This window comes from Hylobates moloch, unplaced genomic scaffold, assembly GCF_009828535.3.
Source record: "Hylobates moloch isolate HMO894 unplaced genomic scaffold, HMol_V3 SCAFFOLD_9, whole genome shotgun sequence".
Taxonomy (NCBI): domain Eukaryota; kingdom Metazoa; phylum Chordata; class Mammalia; order Primates; family Hylobatidae; genus Hylobates; species Hylobates moloch.
This window is the reverse complement of record NW_026652284.1, coordinates 94,392,834-94,419,891: the sequence shown is the minus strand read 5'-3', so window position 1 is coordinate 94,419,891 and position 27,058 is coordinate 94,392,834.

Genomic DNA, 27,058 nt, shown 5'->3' with positions numbered 1-27,058 from the left:
TACATGTTTAGTTTAATTTTCCATTACTTCCTCCTACGCATGCTAACTATTCTACCTCCATTGACTTTGCCACTTTTCAAATATAACCAATCTTCTAAGAGTGGTGAGGTTTATCACATGTAATTTCTACTCCCTTGGATATAGCTTTTTACTTTATTCTAATCTTTCTTTCATGTATCTTAGTATTCCTCAAAGACCTAACCTAATTTTTTTCTCACTAACACTACACCAATTCAAGACAAACAACAAATCAAAACAAAAACAAAATTAAACACACACACAAACACGCTCACACACAAAATAACACGACCCAACTTGCAGCTGTTTCTAATTATTTTTCCTGTATTTCATAATGTTTTACTTTTAAACTCACTTAGATCTAGGTTGACCATACAAATTATTGTGCAATAGGAATTTCTAATTTTAGTTTAAAAGGAAAAACTAGGTTGGGTGTGGTGGCTCACTCCTATAATCTCAGCACTTTGGGAGGCCGAGGTGGGTAGATCACGAGGTCAGGAGTTCAAGACCAGCCTGGCTAAGATGGTGAAACCTTGTCTCTACTAAAAATACAAAAAATTATCCAGGCATGGTGGCAGGTGCCTACAATGCCAGCTACTCGGGAGGATGAGACAGAGAATTGCTTGAACCTGGGAGGCGGAGGTTGCAGTGAGCCGAGATTGCGCTACTGCACTCCAGCCTGGGCGACAGAGCGAGACTCCGTCTCAAAAAAAAAAAGAAAAGGAAAAAGAAAAACCAATGATAACTGCTTAATGACAATTGATTTATATAAGAGCCATGCCAGGCAAACTGTGATAAGTATTCACTCTGATTTTAGCAGATATAATGCAGAAGTGCAATTCCCAGAACAGCTTATGTGTATGATTAGTTCTGGTTGTCTTCATGGAAGATACTGTGTTTGATCAATATATGTATCTTAGTATTTAGCACATAGCTGCTTCTTGATAAATATTGTTAGATGAATGCATATAAAATTGTAGAGTCATTTGTACTGTGTATAACACACAATTAGTTGTTTTAACATACATAAACATTGATTAATAATTTAGTAATGTTATGTGTGGTTTTGACATACGGAAGAGCTGAAAGAAGCCTAGGATTGTCTAAGAAACCATTCTCACTATTCTTGGAATAAATTGCTATATTTCATTTTAATGTAAAATTTTAATTATGATATATACATATAAAAGTACAAGAATCATAAAAAGGCACATATACTTATCAATTTGATAAATTTTAAAAAGGGAATATACCGCTGAATTAGAACCGAAATGAAAAGACAGATTTTTAGCAGAATACCGTGAAATCTCTTTCTGCCTACTTTTAGTCACTACCTTCCTTCGTCAGGATAAATAAAATTCTGAAGTCGTAAAATTTAAAACAGAGTTAATCTTTCTGTTTTGATACTTTATATTATATCAGTTAAATTATAGTCTACATATTCTTTTGTGTCTGATTATTTTTCTCTCAACATTATTTTTAGGAAATTTTTGATAACTTCTACAAAATCTGAACATTACGCATACTGTATAATTTAGTAACTAATACATATTTGTATATATACAACAAGGCACACACATATTCATCAAAGACGAGAAAAAATATGGAGCTCTATTCATAACTGTCTCAAACTCAAAATAAAATTCTATTAATAGTAGAATTTACTATACTCGTGTAATGAAACATTATACAAAAATAAAAAAATCAAATGAAACAATATAGATGTCTCACAAAATAATGTTGAGCAAAATAACTCACACTTCTCTTTAACTCTTGCCATTGGTGACATTGTTACTAAGAATTATGAGTTAAGAATTAAGCTATTTTTTGGCGATTAAGCAAAATTATTCAGGAGGCCATTGTCATATGCTCTATGACATTGAGTTTCAGAAAAATATGCAATTTTCTGGTAGTCACCAAAAGTGAAATAGCTCTTTGAAATTTTCTGATGGTGTGCATTTTAATGTAGATGATAAAAGACAGCTAGATTAGATAAATATCAATTTATCAGAAGAGAGTGAGAAAGAGAAAGAGATTATAAGTCTAAAGGTTCATAAACACCATTTCGCCAGGTAAATATAATTTAGGAAAAACCCAGTAGCTTTCTATTTAAATATTTATTTCATCAAGAATACTTATATACCATTGTCTAAAGTTTCAAATACTCTTTATAAACATTTAAATCAACACCTGTGCTACTAATTTTATATGTAGAATTGTCTTACACAAAATTATAATTCTTACATTATTTTGTGATTCTAGTGAATGAAAATTGAGGATAACTATTATGTATACCTTTAAAAGTGATAGAACAGTGACTTTGCATTTTTCAATATAAATGTATAATAATAGAATAATTTGGAATATGCAAAATAAGCTGTAGCTTCACATAAATTATAGAAAAAATTGTGGGTTAATGAAAATTAGCATTGGAAACAACACGTCTGAACATCTGCATTTTTATTTATGTTATGTAAATTTTCCTTTAAAATAAATGTTATATAGATTTTTATTTTATAACCAATTTTTACAAAATGGATTTTCAATTGTATCACCTTTTAACTGAAAAAGTAAAATATATCTACCAATATAGCAATAGGTTTTCAAAACAATTAAAATGCCACTGAAACAAAATGAGTAATTAGTATGATACATGGTAAGCCAGGGAAATAAATAATGAAAAGAATAATCTTTAAAATCTTGTAAAGTACACTAAAAAACTGCATAGAAGAATGTCATTTGGCCAGAAACATGAATGCTCTTTACACACACAATGTTCCTTGTCCTGTCTTACAAAATATTACTACAGAATTACTGAGAAGAGATATCTTTGTATATCCCCTAAGAAATGTAAAATAAGTTAGAGGGAGAGTCAATGGCAGTGACATTTCTCATGGTATGAAAAAAATAAATTGCTTGAATACAAGGAAACCCTAATGAAATGTTTTCCTTAGGTTAATAATCAGAAATATGCATACTACAAAGAAACAAGGAAAATGCTGACACAGACCGTGCATGGTCCAGAAATGCCTTGAAAGTGAAAGTTACAAATATTCTTAAAAAACGCTAATGAAAAAGGCTCTGGGCTCAATTCTGTATACTTGACTTATCCCATTATAAATGGCATTTTAGTAAAGGCAATTTTTGTACATGGAATTCTTGCTTAAAGCAGAGCACTAGATGGAAAATAACACAGAAGGTGAAAACAAATCAAATGAGAGTTATTTGCAGCTTTTAGTTTTTCATCTCCCAAAAAAGACAGAATTTGAATTTGTTTCCTTGTATTACTTATTTCTCTGTCTCCCTTCTTCTCACCTTTCCTTTCTCCCTCTTTCCCTCCACCCCCATTCCATTCTGTGCTACATTCATAACAAATTATATTTGTCATCATAGGTTACTAGAGAGAGTAATTTCTGGATTTAATTTCTGGACCTAATTTCTGGAATAAGAAATAAAGTTAGCCAGTCAAGCAAGTAACTGATTACAGAAAACACTTTATATCATAATAAAGTATTTGTACTTCAAACTCCAGAAAATACAGAGCCAACGTGTACTTAAAATGTGAGGGTTAGAAAGGTTACGTTTAAAAAAAATGTAATTCCAAATATATGTAGATATTCTCTTTTCTAGGAGATGAAGCTTAATTCTTATCCTCTAGAGAGGAGGCTGAATTTAGTGACTAGTTTCCAAAGAATAGAGTATGGAAAAAGAAAAAAACAAAACAAGATTTGGCAGATAGAATCTTAATCAAGTGATCAAGGTTAGCACCACTAGTGATAATTCAGCTTGATGTCATTTGCCTTTTGATAAAGTTACAATAAGAAGACCATTTTACCTATATTGTAGTGTTCTCTTGAAACATACTCAAGTCTAATCATGACAAAACATCAAAAACTTGATGGAAATTCGAAAAATATACTCCACCAGTAATTTTTACAACTGTCAACATTATAATAAACAAGGAAAAACCGTCTGAGACACTCACAAACCAGCATAGGCTAAAAATACCTGACAGCTAAATTTAATGTGCTACCCTGGTTGGTATCCTGGAAGAAAAAGATGGCATTAGTTTTAAAAATGTGTGAAATCCTAATAAAGTCTGCAGTTAATAGCCAAGTGTCAATGTGAATTTTTTTCGTTTTAACTAAGAAATTATGTGCCAAGATTTTGTAAGATGTTAACTTTCTTAAAACTACGTGGAAGGTGTAAGAATACTCCACACTATCTTTGCAACTTTTGTATAAATCTGATATTATTCTAAAATTTGAGTTTAAAAATAAAAAATGAGAAAAATACTGAGCCAAACCAACAGCAAATGAAGTGGTAGCAGAGAAGGCAGTAAAGATGTGAGACTATGCTAAGGTGATGGACGAGGGATGAATAAGTGAGAACATTTGAGAGCTATCCATGATATTGCATCTAAAGGCCTTGGAACTTGATTATATGTGGAGAGTGAAGTGACAATTAAAATCTAATCTTTGGTCCATGTGAATTACCTTAGCAAGATAGAGAATAGAAAAAGGGAGCCAACCAGAGAGAGAGGGTGATAATTGTGTTTATTTCAGATGCAGCCTATCTGTCTGTGTGATAGCCATTCAGAGTTCTCCAGAAGGTAATTGGTCTTTAAATATAACTTTTGAAGCTCAGGAGATTTAAGTTGGCAACAAGCCTATGAATAGAAATTAAAGCCTCTACCAATAATAAGAGAAAGAATGTAGAAGACCCAAAATCGATTATTTTGAAGATAGCAATCCACATAGAGACAAATATAAATTATGAAATAAAGAGAAAGAATACATTATGGCCAGGCGCGGTGGCTCACGTCTGTAGTCCCCACACTTTGGGAGGCTGAGGCGGGCAGATCACTTGAGGTCAGCAGTTCAAGACCTGCCTAGCCAACATAGTGAAACCCCGTTCCCACTAAAAGTGCAAAAATTAGCCAGTTGTGATGGCACCTGCCTGTGATCTCAGCTACTCTGGAGGCTGAGGCATTAGAATCACTTGAACCTGGAAGGCAAAGGCTGCAGTGAGTCGAGATCGCGCCACTGCACTCTAGCCTGGGCAACATAGCAACACTTCATCTCAAAAAAAAGAAAAAAAGAACACATTATGTAGGGTTCCTTTATAGAGAAATGACATGAAAGATTGATTAGTTTTATAGTCAAGAAATTGGTAGAGATAGGTTTCGGAAAAAGTTCAAAGGGGCTAAAATGATATATGACACATTTTTATTAAATAAATGAAACCAGAACCTGGTTTCAAAGAATCAGGAACCTAAAATATATAGACATACCACGATTATGAAATTAACTTTTTATACAAGTGATAACTTTCTAACAAATACAAATTGCTGCTTAGAAAAAGAATTCATGTCTAACTTGAGTGGTTAAGGAATATTTTCTCACATTTGCTGCATCTTGCAAAGGTAAGGAAACCATATACTCAGGAAAGGAAACTCAATAAGCAAAGATAAAGAAATGTAAAAATTAAATCTAATCAGGGTAGAAGCATAGTTATTTGAAGGAGATCAGTAGGATAGTATACTAGACAAGAAATGTTCAGGTGAAATTGTTGGAAAATCAAAAGCTGTATTAGAGACTGTCTATTTTGTTTACCCTATAAATACAAGCTAAATACTGAGCTATGTTTAATTTTGGTTAAATCCATGACTATGAAGACATCTATGTTTGGCCTGGTGCGGTGGCTCATGCCTGTAATCCCAGCACTTTGGGAGGCTGAGGCGGTGGATAAGGAGATCCAGACCATCCTGGCTAACACGGTGGAACCCCGTCTCTACTAAAAATACAAAAAAATTAGCCGGGCATGGTGGCGGGCGCCTGTAGTCCCAGCTACTCGGGAGGCTGAGGCAGGAGAATGGCGTGAACTCGGGAGGCGGAGCTTGCAGTGTGCCAAGATTGCACCACTGCACTCCAGCCTGGGCGACAGAGCGAAACTCCTTCTCAAAAAAGAAAAAAAAAAAAGACATCTATGTTTTAGATCCATTTTAGTTTCAGGTAAATTTGAGATGAGGACTGTATGGTAATCCCACACTAAATGCACAAGACATAAGTTAAAATTAGAAGACAACTTAATGAGTAAATAAGATTTAACCTTTAAACTTAGTAATAAAAGTCTTAAATTTTAATGAAAATTTCTTACTAATTCATGGTCCTTAATTTTCTGATTATTTTTAAAAAATATGTGATGAGATTTTTAAAGCTTCTAAAGAATTATTAAAAATCAGGTCAAGATGTTAAACAATTACAAACTTTTATGAAAATTTATTTGATGATTGCATGACACAAGACGAAACAGTAATGGAAAAATAAAATAAATTGACTAGTTATCAATAACTGCAAACATCAAATCTAGGAGGAAAAAATATTATTTCTAGTCTATTTTGCTTTGTTTTCTGTTGATTGGCATGTATTTAGTAAGCCCTAAATCTTGTGAGTGCTTAATAAGTATATGTTAGACTAAATTGACTAAATTACACAGACATAAACTCAAGAATATAGTGTTTATGTCAAGTCCCTATTTGGCACAAAATTTGTCTTTACTGTGGGTTTAGATATTTTTCAGTTTTTTTTTCTATCTCTAGTGCAAACTTTTCCAAATATAAATACGATATGATGAACTATTTTTCATCATATCTAAAAAGTTTATGCTAATGTAAATTAAGATTCTATATTTGCAATTAGGAAATATCAGAGTGAGTAGCATATAATTTTCATTATGTCATATTTTATTGATCTCCCTCATATATAATGGCATAATACAATTTAAATATGAAGTTAGGATTTCAAATCATACAGTTTGATATGTGACTGACCACAGAGCTTAGTATCAAAAACATATATCAAAATAGCTGTTCTTCTGATGCTTAGTTACCCCACAGCAGATTTTTGTCCATAATTAAATTCAAGTATAATTAGTAGACCTTGGGGATATCATCTAAGAAATATTAATGAACAACTTTTAATCATTAAACTTTTGTATTTATTAATGAATGTGAATATCTGTACTTATGTTACTCATTTGAGAATTATTTTATGTAATCCCAAATGTAAGTATAATCCACATGCAGTGGTAATGAAAAAGTTGAATTGCTGAAGGAAGCAGGGGCTTAATAAAGTTGTAACGTTAGCATAAGAGCCATATCTGACTCACACATTGATTCTGCAAATGTAAATGTGGTGAAGGGAATGGAATGATAGAAATAATTTTAAAAATCGAGAAATGTCTGTTGCTGTAGTGATCTTATCGTGCCAATGGTATTTTGACGGGAAGTTATTTTGTGTCACTGAAAAACACTTGGACAAATTAAATCTGAGGAATTATTGATTCTTAGATAATAAAATAATACAAAGATGAAAAAATTAGCAAAAGCCAAGAGTAGTCAATGAGGCCGATGTTGTCAAGATTGCTCAAGAAGATAAAAACACATGTAATTGTGAGTTCATTGATTCCTTGGTTGGATACATTCACAATGCCCCACATTGATTATTCTCTATCTAAGCCTCTAAACTTAACCTTTGCTTTTCAATTATTTTAACCTACATTTTCCCTAGATTGCCATGGCATGAATTTTCCCTTAATTTACATGCTGATACCTATCATTAATGCATTTACTTATGTATTATTTTCATAAGTATTTACAAATTGCCATTGTATCCTAAATATCTTTCTGAGTTTTACATATAAAACAAAAGAACAATATAGAGTTACTGCGCTTATGTAGTTTACATTTTATAGAGGGGAGAAAATGAATAAATATACAATGAAAACTATTTTGAAGAAATATAAAGCATATTTATTTCCCCATATATTTTGAGTTTCTTGAGAACAAAACACTTATTTTTAAAAAAATGTAATCTCTCATATTGCTGATATTAACAGTCAAAATATATTAGATAGATTATATTTAAAAACATGTCCCTGTTTCACCATGCCCCTTCCCTATTGCATTCCAGAGAAGTAAAAAGTTTGCAATTGTTTAACTATTAGTTTAGATATTTGCACATGTATTTCTAAAAATTAGCAGTGCTTTAAAAAAAGTTGTCATATTATTTATTTACATTATATCATAGAAAATAAGGATTTAGTATGTTACCCTTCCCAGGACATTTACTTCCGCTTGATCTTGTTCAAATACTTAAAAAAGAACCCTTTAAACGATTTAGCTATAATAAAAATGTAATAAAAGCACAATAATCAGTACACAGCAAATACACTTTATAATGTACACCTGGGGTATGAAGAACACCCAACACTCCAGAAACTCAAATGGGCCTAGTGGCACACACGTGTAGTCCTAGCTACTTGAGAAGCTGAGGTGGGAGAATATCTTGAGCTCAGAAGTTCAAGGTTACAGTGAGCTGTGAGCTATGATCACTCAACTGCACAAGATTCTTTCTCAAAAAACAAACGAACAACAACAACAAAAACTCCAAATGTGACTATTATTTTGACTTCAAAAACCATAATATTTTTCACAGTTTTGGACTTCATGTAAATGAAAGGAAAGTGTATGTATATTTTGTTGGTAGCATCATTTGTGTTATATTATATTTTAAAATTCATCCATGTTACATTAAAGTAGTTTAATTTTATGAACACACTCCAATATACTTATCCATTTTACTGATAATGGACAGTGGCACTGCTTCCAGTTTTTAAAACAAATTCTGGTGCTAGTCGTATTTAATACACATTTTCTGGTACACTTATACTCACACTCCTTTACTTTTTATATAAATACAACCATACTGAGGTTTAATGGGCACAAAAATAAACGTATCAAATGTTTTTCATTTCTATGTGTAGATATATATTTGTATCTGGTATAATTTTTTCTGCTTCTATGACTTCCTTTAATATTTTTGTAATGCTGGTCTGCTATCATAATTATAATATATTAATATAATATGATTCTTAATCTTTCAGCTTTTGTAGCCTGACAAAAGTATTTCATCTTTGTATTTGAGGACATTTTTCTAGATATCTAACTGTATACTGGCAGGATTTTTATTTTGTCTTTAGGAATTTAAAGATGTTGCTCCATTGTCTTTTGGCTTGTGTTGTTTCTGAGCAGGGATCTGTTGTCATCCTTATTATCTATTTAGGTATCCCTACTCCCCCTGGCTGCTTTTAAGATAGATTTTGTCGGGCGCAGTGGCTCACACCTGTAATCCCAGCACTTTGGGAGGGTGAGGCAGGTGGGATCAGGTCAGGAGTTCAAGACCAGACTGGCAGGAGGTCAGGAGTTCAAGACTAGCTTGGCAAACATGGTGAAACCTCATCTGTTCTAAACATACAAAAATTAGTCAGGCATGGTGGTAAATACCTGTAGTCCTAGCTGCTCAGGAGGCTGAGGTAGGAGAATCTCTTGAACCCAGGAGGCAGAAGTTCCAGCGAGCCAAGATTGAGCCACTGGACTCCAGCCTGGGCGATAGAGAGAGACTATATCTCCAAAAAAAAAAAAAAAAAAGAATGATTTTAAGTACTTTAATTATAAGGAAACATTTTCTTTATGTTTCTATTTCAATGTATCATTCCATTTATACAATATTTTAATCATGCCACAACAATGCAGTTAAAAAAAGAGACAAAAATAAAATAAAAGGAATATACAAAGCAATAGAAACAGTTAATAAATTAATGACTCTCTAGTCCTGATGCGAAGATACTTTGAAGTTATAGTGTGGTTATAGTAACATAACTATAAATATATTAGAAACATTGAATTGAGTATTATGTTATGCAAATTTTATAATTTTTTAAAAAAATTCCATAAAATACTAAAGTCACTAAATAACTTTCTGAAAACCAACTCACAGAATCTGAAAATCACATCAATTTCCTATCCATTTCAAGAAATATGAAGTGGAATTTCTGTATTTTTCTGTGAGGTCTTGTTGGTATATTTATGTCAGCAATTCTTATTCTACAACTTTCTATGTCTGCCTTTAACTGTCATTTTTTTTGGCTTTATATTGGGGTCTTTGTTTTATATATATATATATATGCTATATATATATTTACAATTCTTCTTGATAGATTTATAATTTTTCAATATATAATGCCTTCCTTTGTCACTTGTAATACTTTTTTTTTTGAGACGGAATTTTGCTCTTGTTGCCAAGGCTAAAGTGCAATGGTGTGATCTCAGCTCACTGCAACCTCCGCCTCGCAGGTTCAAGCAATTCTCCTGCCTGAGCCTCCTGAGTAGCTGGGATTACAGGCATGTGCCACCACACCTGGCTATTTTTTTCTATTTTTAGTAGAGTCGGGGTTTCTCCATGTTGGTCAGGCTGGTCTCGAACTCCTGACCTCAGGTGATCCGCCTGCCTTGGCCTCCCAAAGTGCTGGGATTACAGGTCTGTGCCACTGCACCCGGCCTGTCACTTGTAATACTTTTTCTAAATGTCTATCTTGTCTAAGTATAGTCATCCCAGCTCTCTTTTGGTTACTATTTTTATCAAATATCTTTTTGCAATGTTTCACTTTCAACCTATTGGTGAGCTTGAGACTAAAGTGAGTGTCTTGGAGATAACATAAAGTTGGATCATCTTTCTATTTGGTTGGTTATATCTTTTAAAAAATTTTATCTTAGATTCAGAGGGTGTATGTACATGTTTGTCAAGGGTATATTCTGCAGTGGTGGGGATTGGACTTCTAGCATACCCATGACCCAAATATTAAACATTGTACCAAACAGGTAATTTTCAAATCTGACCCCCTCCAATTCTGCCACTTTTGGAGTCCCCCGTGTCTATTGTTTCCATTCTTCTGTCTATGTGTACCTGTTGTTTAGGTCCTACTTATAAGTGAAAATGTGCAATATTTGATTCTCTGCTTCTGAGTTACTTCACTTAGGTCAATGGCCTAAGATCCAGATCCATACACGTTGCTGCAAAAGACACGATTTCATCCATATTTTATGTCTGCATAGTATCCTGTAGTGTATATATACCATCTTTTCTTTATTCAACTACTCGTGGACATTTAGGTTGGTTCATTTAGTAACACATGACTGTGCTACTGTGAATAGTCCTGTAATAAACATATAACTGCAGGTGCTTTTTATATAATAATTCCTTTTCTTTTGGGTAGATACTCAGTAGTGGGATTGCTAGTGTGTCCAGAATTGGTGGGTTCTTGGTCTCATGGACTTCAAGAATGAAGCCGCGGACCCTCGCGGTGAGTGTTACAGTTCTTAAAGGCGGCGTGTCCGGAGTTTGTTCCTTCTGATGTTCGGATGTGTTCGGAGTTTCTTCCTTCTGGTGGGTTCGTGGTCTCGCTGGCTCAGGAGTGAAGCTGCAGACCTTCGTGGTGAGTGTTACAGCTCTTAAGGCGGCGTGTCTGGAGTTGTTCGTTCCTCCCGGTGGGTTTGTGGTTTCGCTGGCTTCAGGAGTGAAGCTGCAGACCTTCGCGGTGAGTGTTACAGCTCATAAAAGCAGTGTGGACCCAAAGAGTGAGCAGTACCAAGATTTATTGCAAAGAGAGAAAGAACAAAGGTTCCATAGTGTGGAAGGGGACCCGAGCGGGTTGCCACTGCTGGCTGGGGCAGCCTGCTTTTATTCTCTTATCTGGCCCCACTCACATCCTGCTGATTGGTAGAGCCGAGTGGTCTGTTTTGACAGGGCTCTGATTGGTGTGTTTACCATCCCTGAGCTAGACATAAAAGTCCTCCACGTCCCCATCAGATCAGTTAGATACACAGTATGGACACAAAGGTTCTCCAAGCCCCCACCAGAGCAGCCAGACACAGAGTGTCGATTGGTGCATCCACAAACCTCGAGCTAGACACAGGGTGCTGATTGGTGTGTTTACAATCCCTGAGCTAGACATAAAGGTTCTCCACATCTCCACCAGACTCAGCTGCTTCACCAGCCCAGCTGGCTTCACTCAGTGGATCCCCTACGGGGGCTGCAGGTGGAGCTGCCTGCCAGTCCTGCGCGGTGAGCTCACACTCCTCAGCCCTTGGGTGGTTGATGGGACCGGGCGCTGTGGAGCAGGGGGTGGCGCTCGTCGGGGAGGCTCCGGCCGCACAGGAGCCCAGGGAGGGGGTGGGAGGCTCAGGCCTGGCGGGCTGCAGGTCCGGAGCCCTGCCCCGCGGGAAGGCAACTAAGGTCCGGTGAGAAATCGAGCGCAGTGCCGGTGAGTCGGCACTGCTGGGGGACCCAGTACACCCTCCGCAGCCGCTGGCCTGGGCGCTAAGCCCCTCACTGCCCAGGGCCGGCAGGGCAGGCCGGCTGCTTCGAGTTGTGGGGGGGCCCGCCAAGCCCACGCCCACCCGGAACTCCAGCCCGCCCGCAAGCGCCTTGCGCAGCCCCGGTTCCCGCTCGCGCCTCTCCCTCCACACCTCCCCGCAAGCTGAGGGAGCCGGCTCCCGCCTTGGCCAGCCCAGAAAGGGGCTCTCACAGTGCAGCGGTGGACTGAAGGGCTCCTCAAGTGCCGCCAAAGTGGGAGCCCAGGCAGAGGAGGCGCGGAGAGCAAGTGAGGGTTTTGAGGACTGCCAGGACGCTGTCACCTCTCACTAGGTCCAATTATGGTTCTATTTTTAGTTATTTGAGATGTGTCTATACTATTTTCCATCGAGGTAGAACTAACTTACATTCCCACCAACAGTATAAGTGTTCCCTTTGCTCAGCATCCACAACAGCTGTTGTTCTTTGACTAATAACAGCCACTCTGACTTGGGTAAGATTATATTTCAATGTGGTTTTATTTGCATTTCTCCGATGATTAGTGATGCTAAGCATTTGTTTATGTGTTTATTGGTGGCTTGTAGTTCTTCTTTTGAGAAATGTCTATGACCTTTGCTCAGTTTTCAATGTGATTTTTTTTTTAATTTTGTTTGAGTTCTTTGTACATCCTGGATATTAGTTTTTTTTTTTTTTTTTTTTTTTTTTTTTTTTTTTTTTTTTTTTTTTTGAGACGGAGTCTCGCTCTGTCGCCCAGGCTGGAGTGCAGTGGCACGATCTGGGCTCACTGCAATCTCCGCCTCCCGGGTTCACGCCATTCTCCTGCCTCAGCCTCCTGAGTAGCTGGGACTACAGGTGCCCGAAACCATGCCCAGCTAATTGTTTGTATTTTTAGGAGAGAGGGGGTTTCACCGTGGTCTGGATCTCCTGACCTCGTGATCCACCCGCTTCGGCCTCCCGAAGTGCTGGGAGGAAATTAGTTCTTTATCAGAGTCATAATATTCAAATTTTTTCTCTCATTCTGGAGGTTGTCTGTTTATTCTATTGATTATATCTTTTTGTGGTACAGAAGTTTTTTAGTTTAATTCTCATTTGTTTATTTTTGTTTTTGTTACATTTGCTTTTGGGGTCTTCATCATAAATTTTCTGCTTTGGCCAATATCCAGAAGCATTTTTTCTAGATTTTCTTCTAGGATTTTTATAATTTCAGTTCTTACATTTAGATATTTAATTCATCTTGAGTTAATTTTTGTGTATGGTGAGATCTAGGGGTCTAATTTCATTCTTCTGCATATGGCTAGCCAATTTATCCAGCACCATTTAGAGAATAGGGTGTTGTTTCTCCAATGTTTATTTTTGTCAAATTTGTTGAAGATCAGTTGGTAGTAGCTATGGGGCTTTATTTCTGGGTTCACTATTCTATTCGATTGATCTATTTTTGTACCAGTACCATGATACTTTAGTGATAATTGTTGATTTTCTTGGATATAGTCTGAATTTAAATTGAAAAATTTTCACCCATTATTTCTTTAAATATATATATTTTTTCAGTCCATCTCCTTTCCTTCAGGGACTCCAGTTACATGAATATTAGGCTGATTGATGTTGCCCCACAACTATTGATAATCTGTTTATCTCCATTTTTTTTCTTCTTTTGTCTTGTTTTGAACAGTTTGGTTGCTATATCAAGTTCACTATTCATTCTTCTGAAATATCTACTATGATAGCGGTCTTCTCTAGTGTGTTTTTCATAACAGATATAGTATATTTTTTCTTTAGTATCTTAACTTGGGTCTTTTTTTATAACTTCCATCTCTCTAATCATTATGCTAATTTTTGCTTCTATAAAATAATTGAAATATTATTATAAAGTTTTACTAACATAATGACATTACAGTTATAATAACATTTTTAATGTTCTTTACTAATTTTATCATCTGGGTCATATTTTGGTATCTTTATATTGATTTTTTCCCACATTATTAGGTTTATTTACCTGCTTTATTACATGACTGGTAATATTTGATTGGATGTTCAACATTGTGGAATCTATGTCATTGACACCTGGGCATTTTTTACTTTGGTAAGTACACTTGAGCTTTAATCTGAATTTGCATTAAGTTACATGAAAATAGTTTAATAGTTCGATCTTTGGAGTTTCTATCTTAAGCTTTTTTTGTTTGATCAAGTATACTAAATGCTGCTTTTCTCACTACATAGGTTTCTTCTACAACCTGAGTTTTTTTTTTACTTCCCTCAGATATAATTTTTCTTTTTCATTTTTTAAAATTAAAATATTTGTTCTTCATTGAATGTTTTATACATTTAATAAGGCGTTAGAAAGGTTACTAAAGTTTTCGTGTTTCAGTAATTGGTATGCCTGGACCATGGATGATTTATGATAGTGGATCCATCAGAACTGCCTTATTGTGAAAAATCTTTATTGCTTTAATGGTTGATTGTTTTCTCCACATGGGATAGTTAGCTTTCCGAGACAGGAATTTTCTAATTTCCAGAGCTGGGGTATAAACCTGCTTGCCAACATTCTACCTTAGTGGCAGAACAAAGCTGAGTGGGTGTTTCAGTATTTAATGCAGTGCTTCTCCCTTCAGTCATTTTTGGTGTTTCCAACTTCAGAGTCTCAATTCCTTTAGAGATTAAATCTCTTATCTTCCATTGGAGAGATTAGGGGAAGATATCTGTGCAGCAAGAAGCAGGATATGATCTAATTACTTTTTGTACAGGTTTTAAAGCAAGTTTCTTTTTTAGTGTCACTTAAAACGCCAAATTTCCAATTCTTTATCTCCACCTCCCAATCCTTTATCTTCACCTCCCAATCCTTCTTGTACTGCTATGGCATCAATCAGATTATTTCTTTACTTCCTGAACTGTTGGATTTTATTTAATCCTGCAGAAACCCCCTAATTCATTTCTTCTTGCCAATCTATCTTCTAGTATCCAAACTGTAATTAGTGTTATCTTCCATCTCATGCTGTTTTTTATTATAAGTATATATTCTTTTTATCCCTTTTCAATCAATTTGATGTGGTTTTAAAAGGTCATGGGGGTAAATCTAAGTGCTCACCATGTTTACCTAGAAGACACTTATTTATCTTTGCACTGCAAGATCCAGTTGCAATGCCTAGTGCAACTCTGGCTTAATAAATATCTTTAGTTAATTTAATTTCATGTGCTATAATGTATTAAGATAAAAATATTCACGACTAGGGCAACATGACTATAATGATTGAAAAATCTAGTCTGAGAATCACTGTAATTTTCTTGTCTAATGATGGCTCTCACATTATTTGGTAGACAAAAGCAATAAAGCAATTTCATTAATAAACATTTCATAAATTGAAAAAAGTATGTTAAATTATGACTTTTACTGAAATTCACAGTTTTTTAACCATGAATGTAAATGTATTTGTGCATGATAAATATCATTAGTTTGCCTCCACTAATATTTAGTTAGCAATTGTTTTTTACTTTAGATCACTTTTTTCTAGCTTTAATTTTGTTAAATGTTTGGTTTTTATTTCTATTTCTGAGTTATAACACAGTTAGGCCAACATTTTATAATCCATTAATGAAAGGATGAAATAATGATAAAATAGATACATATTCAAGATGGTGTTATTAAATTAAGGAGTAAACGAAGCTTCACTATAGAACATTTTATCTTGAGTGCTGAGAGAAGTGAATCTGTCACTGTGATGGTTTTGAACAAATAACTAAAATAAACAAAAAAAGTGAGTATTGAAAGTATGAAGATGAATATCTGAAATATGAAATTTATTGAGCTTACACTATCTTATTACCCAGTAGGTTGTCTTTTTTGAAACTTCAAATAGCATCATGAAGCATCAAAGATGAGATTCTTTTTAATATAATGCAAAGAGAATACTCGAGGAAACAAATAGTGTATTTTCCAGAACAAAAACAAAATAATGCTCACCCATACAAAAATGATTAATTTTGTTGCTAAAGGCAAGAGAATGCCCTAGAACAGAAGCATCATTCAAAGCTGCCCCACTTGTAGCAAAAACACGTCTGAATCAAACTACTTCGGAGGAGTTAGTAAAATCAGATACAATATTAATGAAAATATTATTCTCACAGAGAAAGCAGACTAGCCGTTGGCAAAATTTCTCCATCAAATGACAGTTAGGCTTAATGTAATATTAATGCATCTAATATGGAAAAGCAACTATTATTATATGTGTATGCTAGAAGATTATTTAATTTGTGCTTGGACAAAAACACCAATTTAGATAATATAAATTAACCCTTGGCATATCAGTAGTTCATATAAGGAGTAAATGTGCTTATGTTTTTGTTTTTTTTCTTTTTTCTATATTCAGTGATAGAAAAATATTTTTTCACTTAATAGTTATTTTGTGAATCATTATACAATCTTCATGCATACAATTCACGAGTGTCTTAAATGCTAACATATGTTTTCTTTAGTCACAGAAAACATGTGCTGGCACAATGTTCCATTTTTATTTATTCAATTTGGAAAAAAATAATAATGAAAACAAATATGACCACTTCACAATCACTGTGTTTTCTCTGTTTTAAAAAGAAATGAAAATTGAGTAAAATATCTTGATTTGACATAATGAAGTATGTTAATTGTTACATATTATTGGACTCCTATGAGTTTCTGAAAAGAGAAATTCAAAGTACACATTTATGACACAGATAATGACAAAACCTTTTTAATGATAAGTGATTTTGTTTTTGTTTACATTATATGTCTAAATGACAGTCTTAGAATTGTGAATAACCTGAACATCTCATTTCATGGTCAAAATATCCTGATTATTTTATTAAAGATAATATATGAAGATAATAGCAAACAGCTTCACTAATGAAAGTTTGAATATTACCTAACATCTGATGCTTATTTGTTTTTTATTTTATTTTTTTTTTGAGACGGAGTCTTGCTCTGTCACCTAGGCTGGAGTGCAGTGGCACAATCTCGGCTCACTGCAAGCTCCGCCTCCCGGGTTGATGCCATTCTCCTGCCTCAGCCTCCCGAGTAGCTGGGACTACAGGCGCCCACCACCACGCCCGGCTAATTTTTTTGTATTTTTAGTAGAGACGGGGTTTCACCGTGTTAGACAGGATGGTCTCGATCTCCTGACCTCGTGATCCACCCACCTTGGCCTCCCAAAGTGCTGGGATAACAGACGTGAGCCACTATGCCCGGCCTTGTTTTATTTTTTTATATAAAGGAAATAATAGTATGTTATTGGGTATATTTTGAAAGCATATCCAAATATTACAACAGAATATAAAGAATGTTTTCCAGGACTGAATATATCCAGAGAGTAATGAGAAATACATAAATGCCAATCTCCCATGAAGAAACTTTCCACTTTGTAGTAATGGAATGTAATATGCTCATTGGCTTAGCATCTGCTGGAACACAGAATTCAGTCTTTAATAGGAATCCCCTCAATGTTTTAGAGTCAAAACTACAATAAATACCTGCCAATTGCTGCCTTGCCGGATGCACTCTAATGTTTTGGCACTTTATATTTCCATTAAAAAATTTAAAATAAAAGTGATAGTTTAATGAAAAATCTAGTCTTTTATTTAACAAATAATTATTAAGGATCAGGTTACAGAGAATGCTATAGATACTGGCAGTACAACAGTGGAGAAAAAGGAAAGGCAGACAGAAAGACAGAAAGAGATAAAGGAGAGGAAAGGAGAGGGAGAGAGAGAGAGAGGAGAAAGAGGAAGGTAAAAGGGAGAAGCAGGAAAAAAAGTGAAAGAATACATGGTGGGGGAAGAATAAAAAGAAAAACAAATGAAATAAAACAAAACCTTAACCACAACCAGCTTGCCTTCTAAAGAAAATCTGGGATATTATATAAAGCAATAACGTTTGCCTCATTGTAAATGAGAATTTAACCTAAATTTGAAATAAACGTGGGAGTGAGTCATGTGGATACCAGGGGCTATATGTCAGTGCTATAGTCAAAGCATATTGTTTGGTAATTGATGAAATATTGGCTATTGACAACTTTCACAAGGAGCAAGCCTAACTCCTCCATTGGATGACATCCCTCCTAATTTACTGTAGAGATTAAAAGATTCTTCCAGTATAGTAGCTGGTTTCAAATCTTGTATTTAAGTCAACAATTGATGTATAATTTGTGGCATATTATCAAAACTATCTGAATCAGAGGTTCCTCAACATGATTGGGATAAAAATAGTTTTCACTAACAGGTTCTATGTGACACAAATAAGATAATACATAAAAAGCATAAAGCATAGTGTATCAGATGTGACAAGTATAAAATAAAATTTAATTAACATTATATTTATCTAATATTGTCAATTTTACAAATTAGCTTTGGTTGAATTCAAATTTCCACACAATATTGCAAACATCCATTTGGTTATAGTTTGCTCTATTAGCAGTCATATGGCTTGGCTGTGTTCCCACCCAAATCTCATCTTGAATTGTAAGCCCATAATCTCCATGTTTTGTGGAGGGACCCAGTGGGAGGTAATTGAATCATCAGGGCAGTTACCTCCATGCTGCTCTGGTGATAGTAAGAGTTCTCCCAAGATCTGATGGTTTTATAAGGGGCTTTTCCCTCTTTTGCTTGGCACTTCTCCTTGCTGCTGCAATGTGAAGAAGGACATGTTTGCTTCTCCTTCTGCCATGATTGTAAGTTTCCTGAAGCCTCCCCAGCTATGCTGAACTGTGAGTCAGTTAAACCTAAATTACCCAGTTTTAAGCAGTTATTTATAGCAGTATGAAACATACTAATGCAGGCAGATTTCCATATGTCTGTCAAATAGTAAATTACCAGTATGATTTGAACAGATGCTATATTCTTACAGCATCATTATATGCTATATTATAGAAAACTATAATGCTCCTCTAATAATGCATGTACCTTCATGACAATATTGGAGAATACTTTGACAGCCTTAGGAGTGTTTGTGTAAACCTAAATAGAAAACTACTACCACATATTAATAACATACATTACAATTAATATTTTTCACCAGTGCTTCAGAAATGCTGTCTATTACTATTTGTGTGTTCACAGGCTTACCCATTATCCAATGATAAATACTACAACATAATGCCAATTGAGTCTTAGTATAAACATTAATTTAGTTTTACTTGATTTATCCATGTCTCTATAAAGATTCAAGCACATGAGAGCAAGAATTATCATTTAAACCATTTTCACTTTATGGAAAGTGAGTTTCTGAATCCATCCTGTGGTTCTGAAATGCATAATTGAAAAATACATATGCAGCAACTGGCAGATTTCCCATATTGGTTCCTTGACCTATGGAGTGAAGACCATTATGGTAGGAAAGTGGAAGCCACCTAGATCTGCTTCTCTCTAGGAAAATAGCTAATCAAAAGCACTACCAAATTTCTGGAGGGATTGTAGAGATTAGCGCCACCATCCTTCAACTTGCGTATTTGTCATGTGCAGAAACAAATGAATCTTGGAGAATGAGTATAGATTATCATTAATTTAACTGGATGGTGAATCCAAATGCAGCTTCTGTTCAAGATGCTGTTTCATTGCTTGAGCAAATTAATACTTCCCCTGGTACCTGATATGCAGCTGTTGAGCTGGCACATATTTTTTCTAGATGCCTGTTAGTAAATACAATTAGAAGTAGTTTGATACAGCTGGTGAAGGCAGCAACACACCTTCACTGTCCTATCTCATGGGTATATAAATTCTTCATTATCAAGTCATAGCTTAGTCCACAGAGGGCTCAATCATCTTCCCTTCCACAAGAGATCACACTGGCTTCTTATACTGATGATTGTATGCTTATCAGAACTAATAAGAAGTAGAAATTACTATAGACATATTAGTAAGACATAATATGTCAGAGAATGAAAAATCAATTTAACAAAAATTTAGGAATCTTTCACTTCAGTAAAATTTCTAGGAGTCTAGTGGTGTGGAACATGTTGAGATATCCTATCCAAGGTGAAGGATCAGCTCTTGCACCTGGTTCCTCCTATAATCAAAAAAGAGGCATAATGCCAAGTTGTGCTGCTTTTGAGTGGGTCCCAGAACAAGGAGAAGAAGGCTCTGCAGTAGGTTGTGGCAACTGGAGTAATTATAAATACCAGCTAGGATCACATGTCCACTTACAGAAATGTGGGCTCTAATTGTTATGAGTATTTTTTCTTTTATATGAATATATGTATTCACACACATACATATGATTTTTATAATATGTTTTGTCTTCCCTTATATATTTATCATGTAGCATAATATTTATTAATAATAGTTAATTTTATATCACATTATCAGTCAAAGCTGCCCTTCTATGTGGACCATATGATCTAGCAGATTTGATGGTGCTCTAAGGGTTGGTGGCAAATAGAGATGGTGTTTGAAGCTTTGGCAGGCCCCTATAGGTTAATCATAGCACAAGCCCCTAGGATACTGGAGTAAATTCCTAGCATCTTCCGCAAATAACTATTCTCCTTTTGGTAAACAGTTTTGGGGTTGCTGCTAGGCCTTTCTAGAGACTGAAGGCTTAACCATGGGCCACCAACTTACCATTCATTCTGAGTTATTCATCATAAATTGGGCATTTGTTGACCCACTAAGTCATAAATTTGGGCAGGAATAACAGCACTCAAATCAACAAGTGATTTAGCTGCTTGGATATGGACTTAGAGAAAACATGATTGGATGACAAGGATGTCTGAGAAAAAGGTATGTGGATAGGCTGCTCTGATTGAGTAGCAAACTTGGAGATACCTACATACCTTGTGGATGGCCTCAGCAGAATAGAATTTTAATAATTAAGTGGACAGTATGGCGTGTTCTGTGGGTATCAGCCCCTTTTCCTAGCATCTCCTGTCAGTGACTAGTGGGCTCATGAACACAATGGTGATGGCAAGATTGACAGTTAAGCATGGGCTCAGCAATGTGAACTTCTACACCTAGGTTGTCCTGTGAACAGCCACTACAGCTCAGCCGGCCTTGAATACAAAGGCTGTTGTTTTCTATTGCTATCAATAGAAAACAACAAAAATTTCTGATGTGGCACCATTACCCTGAGTGATCAGACAGCTACTTGGTGATAGGTAGACTGCATTGGACCACTTTTATCATGGAAGGGCAACACTTAGTTTTTATTGGAATAAACACTTGCTATGGATATGGATTTGCCTACTGCATGCAATGCTTCTAGAAAAATTACCATCCACATTCTTATGAAATGTCTCATGCAACATCAACGTATCCCATACAGCATTGCTTCAGATTGCAGAATTTACTTCATAGTATATAAAAGGGGTTCATGTTCATGGAATTCGTTGTTTTCACCATGTTTCCTATTATCTTGAAGCAGCTAGTTTGATAGAATAGTGGAATGGTCTTTTGGAGACAGAGTTACAATGTCAGCTAGGTTGCAATACCTTGCAGGGTTGAGTCATTGTTCTCTAGGGGGGTGTATGTGGTCTAAATCAGTGGTGGTGTCTCGCCCATTTCCCGTATTCAAAGGCCAATTTATCAAGAGGTAGAAACGGAAGTAATACCTCTTATTATCCCTAGTTCATCTCTAGTGTTCAACTAACAAAATACTTTTTTCCTGCCCCTGTAATCTCATGTTCTGAAGGCCTGTAGGTTTTGTTTTCAAAGAAAAGAAAACTTCCACCAGGTGACACAATAATTATTTCACTGAACTGAAGTTGAAGACTGCCACCCAGCTGCTTTGGGATCCTCATGCCTCCAAATCAAAAAACAAATAAAAGACTCTCTATATTAGCTTGGGTGATGGATCCTGATTACCAAAGGGAACCTGAGCTATTTCTGCATAATAGAGGAATAGTAGAGTATGTTTAGAATACGGGAGATTCCTTAGAATGTATTTTATTACTATTCTGTCCTGTGATTAAAGTCAATGGAAAACAACAGCAACCCTACTGGGAAGGACTACTAATAGCCCAGAACCTACAGCAGTGAAGGTATGGATCAGCTATCCAGATAAAATCCATGAGCAAATGAGGTGCATTCTCAGCACAAAGGAAATATGAAATGGAGAGTAGAAAACGGTAGTTTTAAGCACCAGCTTTGACCACATGGCCAGGTGCAGAAATATTAATTCTACTTACTCTAAATATTTTGTCTTATTTGTTATGAATATATAAAGATGTATACACTTATTAAAATGTCTTTGTTTTCTTCCATCTCTTATCTTTTCATCATCTAAAGTACATAACCATAGTTACCTTTATATCATATTATTTAAGTTACAAGATATAAGGGATGGCCTACAACTGCCAGAAGCATGACACAATTTCTCTTTCAGAGCCTCTGAAAAGAGAAAATTCAGCTAGCACCTTGATTTCAGAACTCTAGTCTCAATGACTGTGAGATAATGAATTTCTGGTGTTTTAAAATACCTAGTTTGTGTTACTTTGTTATGGCAGCCCTAGGAAACTGATACAAATATGAAGATTGTTTGAGGATATTGCCCTTTAAAACTAATTCAATGTGAACTTACAAAATAAAGTTGCCATAGTTAAATTATTAGCTTTTATTACCAGATTTTTTTTTCTTTTTGCTTCAGGCTTTACTTTATTTTGAAGCCAGACTAGAGAGATGGCAACCACCTTGGAGGGTGGTAGTGAGGAAACATTTTTCTTTAATGTTTAAGTTCAGGGGTATACGGGCAGGTTTGTTACATAGGTAAACTTGTGTTATGCGGGTTTGCTGTACAGATTGTTTCATCACCCATCGCCCACTAGGTATTAAGCCTAGTATTCATTAGTTATTTTTCCTGATCCTCGCCCTCCTCCCAGCTTCCATCTCATGTAAGTCCCGGTGTGTACTCCCCTCTATGTGTTGTGTCCATGTGTTCTCATCGTTTAGCTCCCACTTAGAAGTGAGAACATGTGGTGTTTGGTTTTCTGTTTCTGCATTAGTTTCCTAAAGATGATGACCTCCAGTTCCATTCATGTCCCTCCAAAGGACATAATCTAACTTTTTTATGGCTGCATAGTATGCCATGGTGTATATGTATCACATTTTCTTAATCCAGTCTATCATTGATGGGCATTTAGGTTGATTGTATTTGTTTACTATTGTGAATAGTGCTGCAAGGAACGCACAGGTGCATGTGTCTATAAATAAAATGATTTATATTCCTTTGGGCATATACTCAGTAATGAGATTGCTGGGTCAAATGGTATTTCTGTCTTTAGGTCTTTGAGGAATCACCACATTGTCTTCCACAATGATTGAACTAATTTACACTGCCACCAACAGTGGTAAGTGTTTTTTTCTCCACAACCTTGCCAGCATCTGTTATTTTCTGACTTTTTATTAATAGCCATTCTGACTGGTGTGAAATGGTATCTCACTGTGATTTTGATTTGCATTTTTTTAATAATCAGTGATGTTGGGCTTTTTTTCATATGATTGTTGGCCGCATGTATTTCTTCTTTTGAAAAGTGCCTGTTCGTATCCTTTGCCCACTTTTTAATGGAGTTGTTTGTTTTTTTTCTTGTCAATTTGTTTATGTTCCTTTTAGATGCTGGATATTGGACTTTTATCAGATGCACACTTTGCAAATATTTTCTCCCATTCTGTGGGTTGTCTGTTTATTCTGTTGATTGTTGATAGTTTCTTTTGCTGTGCAAAAGCTCTTTAGTTTAATTCAATCCCTCTTTAGTTTAACTTAGTTTCAATTTTCAATTTCTGTTTTTTTGCCAACACTTTTGACATCTTTGCATAAAACCTTTGCCCGTGCCTATGTTGTGAATGGTATTTTACATTTAAGTCTTTAACCCATCATGAGTTAATTTTCATAAATGGCGTGTTTTTGTTAATTTGCATAGCACTATTGTTTTTCCTTTTTTAAAAAAATTATACTTTAAGTTCTAGGGTACATGTGCACAACATACAGGTTTGTTACATATGTGTACATGGGCCATGTTGGTTTGCTGCACCCATTAACTCGTCATTTACATTAGGTATCTCTCCTAATACTATCCCTCCTCCATCCCCCCACCCCATGACAGGCCCTGGTGTATGATGTTCCCCACCCTGTGTCCAAGTGTTCTCATTGTTCAATTCCCACCTATGAGTGAGAAAATGCAGTGTTTGGTTTTCTCTCTTTGCAATAGTTTGCTCATAATGATGGTTTCCAGCTTCATCCATGTCCCTACAAAGGACATGAACTCATGCTTTTTTATGGCTGCGTAGTATTCCATGGTGTATATGCACCACATTTTCTCAATCCAGTCTATCATTGATGGATATTTGGGTTGGTTCCAAGTCTTTGCTATTGTGAATAGCGCCACAGTAAACATATGTGTGCATGTGTCTTTATAGTAGAATGATTTATAATTCTTTGGGTATATACCCAGTAATGGGATCGCTGGGTCAAATGATATTTCTAGTTCTAGATCCTTGAGGAATCGCCACACTGACTTCCATAATGGTTGAACTAGTTTACACTCCTACCAACAGTGTAAATGCATTCTTATTTCTCCACACCCTCTCCAGCATCTGTTGTTTCCTGACTTTTTAATGATCACCATTCTAACTGGTGTGAGATGGTATCTCTTTGTAGTTTTGATTCATGTTTCTCTGATGACCAGTGATGATGAGCATTTATTCATGTGTCTGCTGGCTGCATAAATGTTTTCTTTTGAGAAATGTCTGTTCATATCCTTTGCCCACTTTTTGATAGGGTTGTGTGATTTTTTCTTGTAAATTTGTTTAAGTTCTTTGTAGATTCTAGATATTAGCCCTTTGTCAGATGGGTAGGTTGCAAAAATTTTCTCCCATTCTGTAGGTTGCCTGTTCACTCCGATGGTAGTTTCTTTTGCTGTGCAGAAGCTCTTTAGTTTAATTAGATCCCATTTGTCAATTTTGGCTTTTGTTGCCATTGCTTTTGGTGTTTGAGACATGAAGTCCTTGCCCATGCCTATGTCCCGAATGGTGTTGCCTCGGTTTTCTTCTAGGGTTTTTATGGTTTTTAGGTCTAACATTTAAGTCTTTAATCTATCTTGAATTAATTTTTGTATGAGGTGTAAGGAAGGGATCCAGTTTCAGCTTTCTACATATGGCTAGCCAGTTTTCCCAGCACCATTTATTAAATAGGGAATCTTTTCCCCATTTCTCATTTTTGTCAGGTTTCTCAAAGATCAGATGGTTGTAGATGTGTGAAGTTATTTCTGAGGCCTCTGTTCTGTTCCATTGGTCTATATCTCTGTTTTGGTACCAGTACCATGCTGTTTTGGTTACTGTAGCCTTGTAGTATAGTTTGAAGTCAGGTAGCGTGATGCCTCCAGGTTTGTTCCTTTGGCTTAGGATTGTCTTGGCAATGCAGGCTCTTTTTTGGTTCCATATGAACTTTAAAGTAGTTTTTTGCAATTCTGTGAAGAAAGTCATTGGTAGCTTGATGGGGATGGCATTGAATCTATAAATTACCTTGGGTAGTATGGCCATTTTCACGATATTGATTCTTATTCTTCCTACCCGTGAGCATGGAAAGTTCTTCCATTTGTTTGTGTCTTCTTTTACTTCGTTGAGCAGTGGTTTGTAGTTCTCCTTGAAGAGGTTCTTCCCATCCCATGTAACTTGGATTCCTAGGTATTTTATTCTCTTTGAAGCAATTGTGAATGGGAGTTCACTCATGATTTGGCTCTCTGTTTGTCTGTTATTGGTATATAAGAATGCTTGTGATTTTTGCACATTGATTTTGTATGCCGAGGCTTTGCTGAAGTTGCGTATCAGCTTAAGGAGATTTTGGGCTGAGACAATGGGGTTTTCTAGATATACAATCATGTCATCTGCACACAGGGACAATTTGACTTCCTCTTTTCCTAATTGAATACCCTTTATTTCCTTCTCCTGCCTGATTGTCCTGGCCAGAACTTCCAACACTATGTTGAATAGGAGTGGTGAGAGAGGGCATCCCTGTCTTGTGTCAGTTTTCAAAGGGAATGCTTCCAGTTTTTGCCCATTCAGAATGATATTGGCTGTGGGTTTGTCATAAATAGCTCTTATTATTTTGAGATACGCCCCATCAATATCTAGTTTATTGAGAGTTTTTAGCTTGAAGGGCTGTTGAATTTTGTCAAAGGCCTTTTCTGCATCTATTGAGATAATCATGTGGTTTTTGTCTTTGGTTCTGTTTATGTGATGGGTTACATTTATTGATTTGCGTATGTTGAAAGAGCCTTGTATCCCAAGGATGGAGCCAACTTGATCTTGGTGAATAAGCTTTTTGATATGCTGCTGGATTCAGTTTGCCAGTCTTTTATTGAGGATTTTTGCACTGATATTCATCAGGTTTATTGGTCTAAAATTCTCTTTTTTTGTGTGTCTTTGTCAGGCTTTGGTATCAGGATGATGCTGGCCTCATAAAATGAGTTAGGGAGGATTCCCTCTTTTTCTGTTGATTGGAATACCTTCAGAAGGAATGGTATTAGTTCCTCTTTGTACCTCTGGTAGAATTTGGCTGTGAATCCGTCTGGTTCTGGACTTTTTTTCGTTGGTAGGCTATTAATTATTGCTTCAATTTCAGAGCTTGTTATTGGTCTATTGAGGGATTCAACTGCCTCCTTGTTTAGTCTTGGGAGGGTGTATGTGTCCAGGAATTTATCCATTTCTTCTAGATTTTCTAGTTTATTTGCATAGAGGTGTTTATATTATTCTCTGATGGTAGTTTATATTTCTGTGGGATTGGTGGTGATATCCCCTTTATCATTTTTTATTGTGTCTATTTGATTCTTCTCTCTTTTCTTATTAGTCTTGCTAGTGGTCTATCAATTTTGTTGATCTTTTCA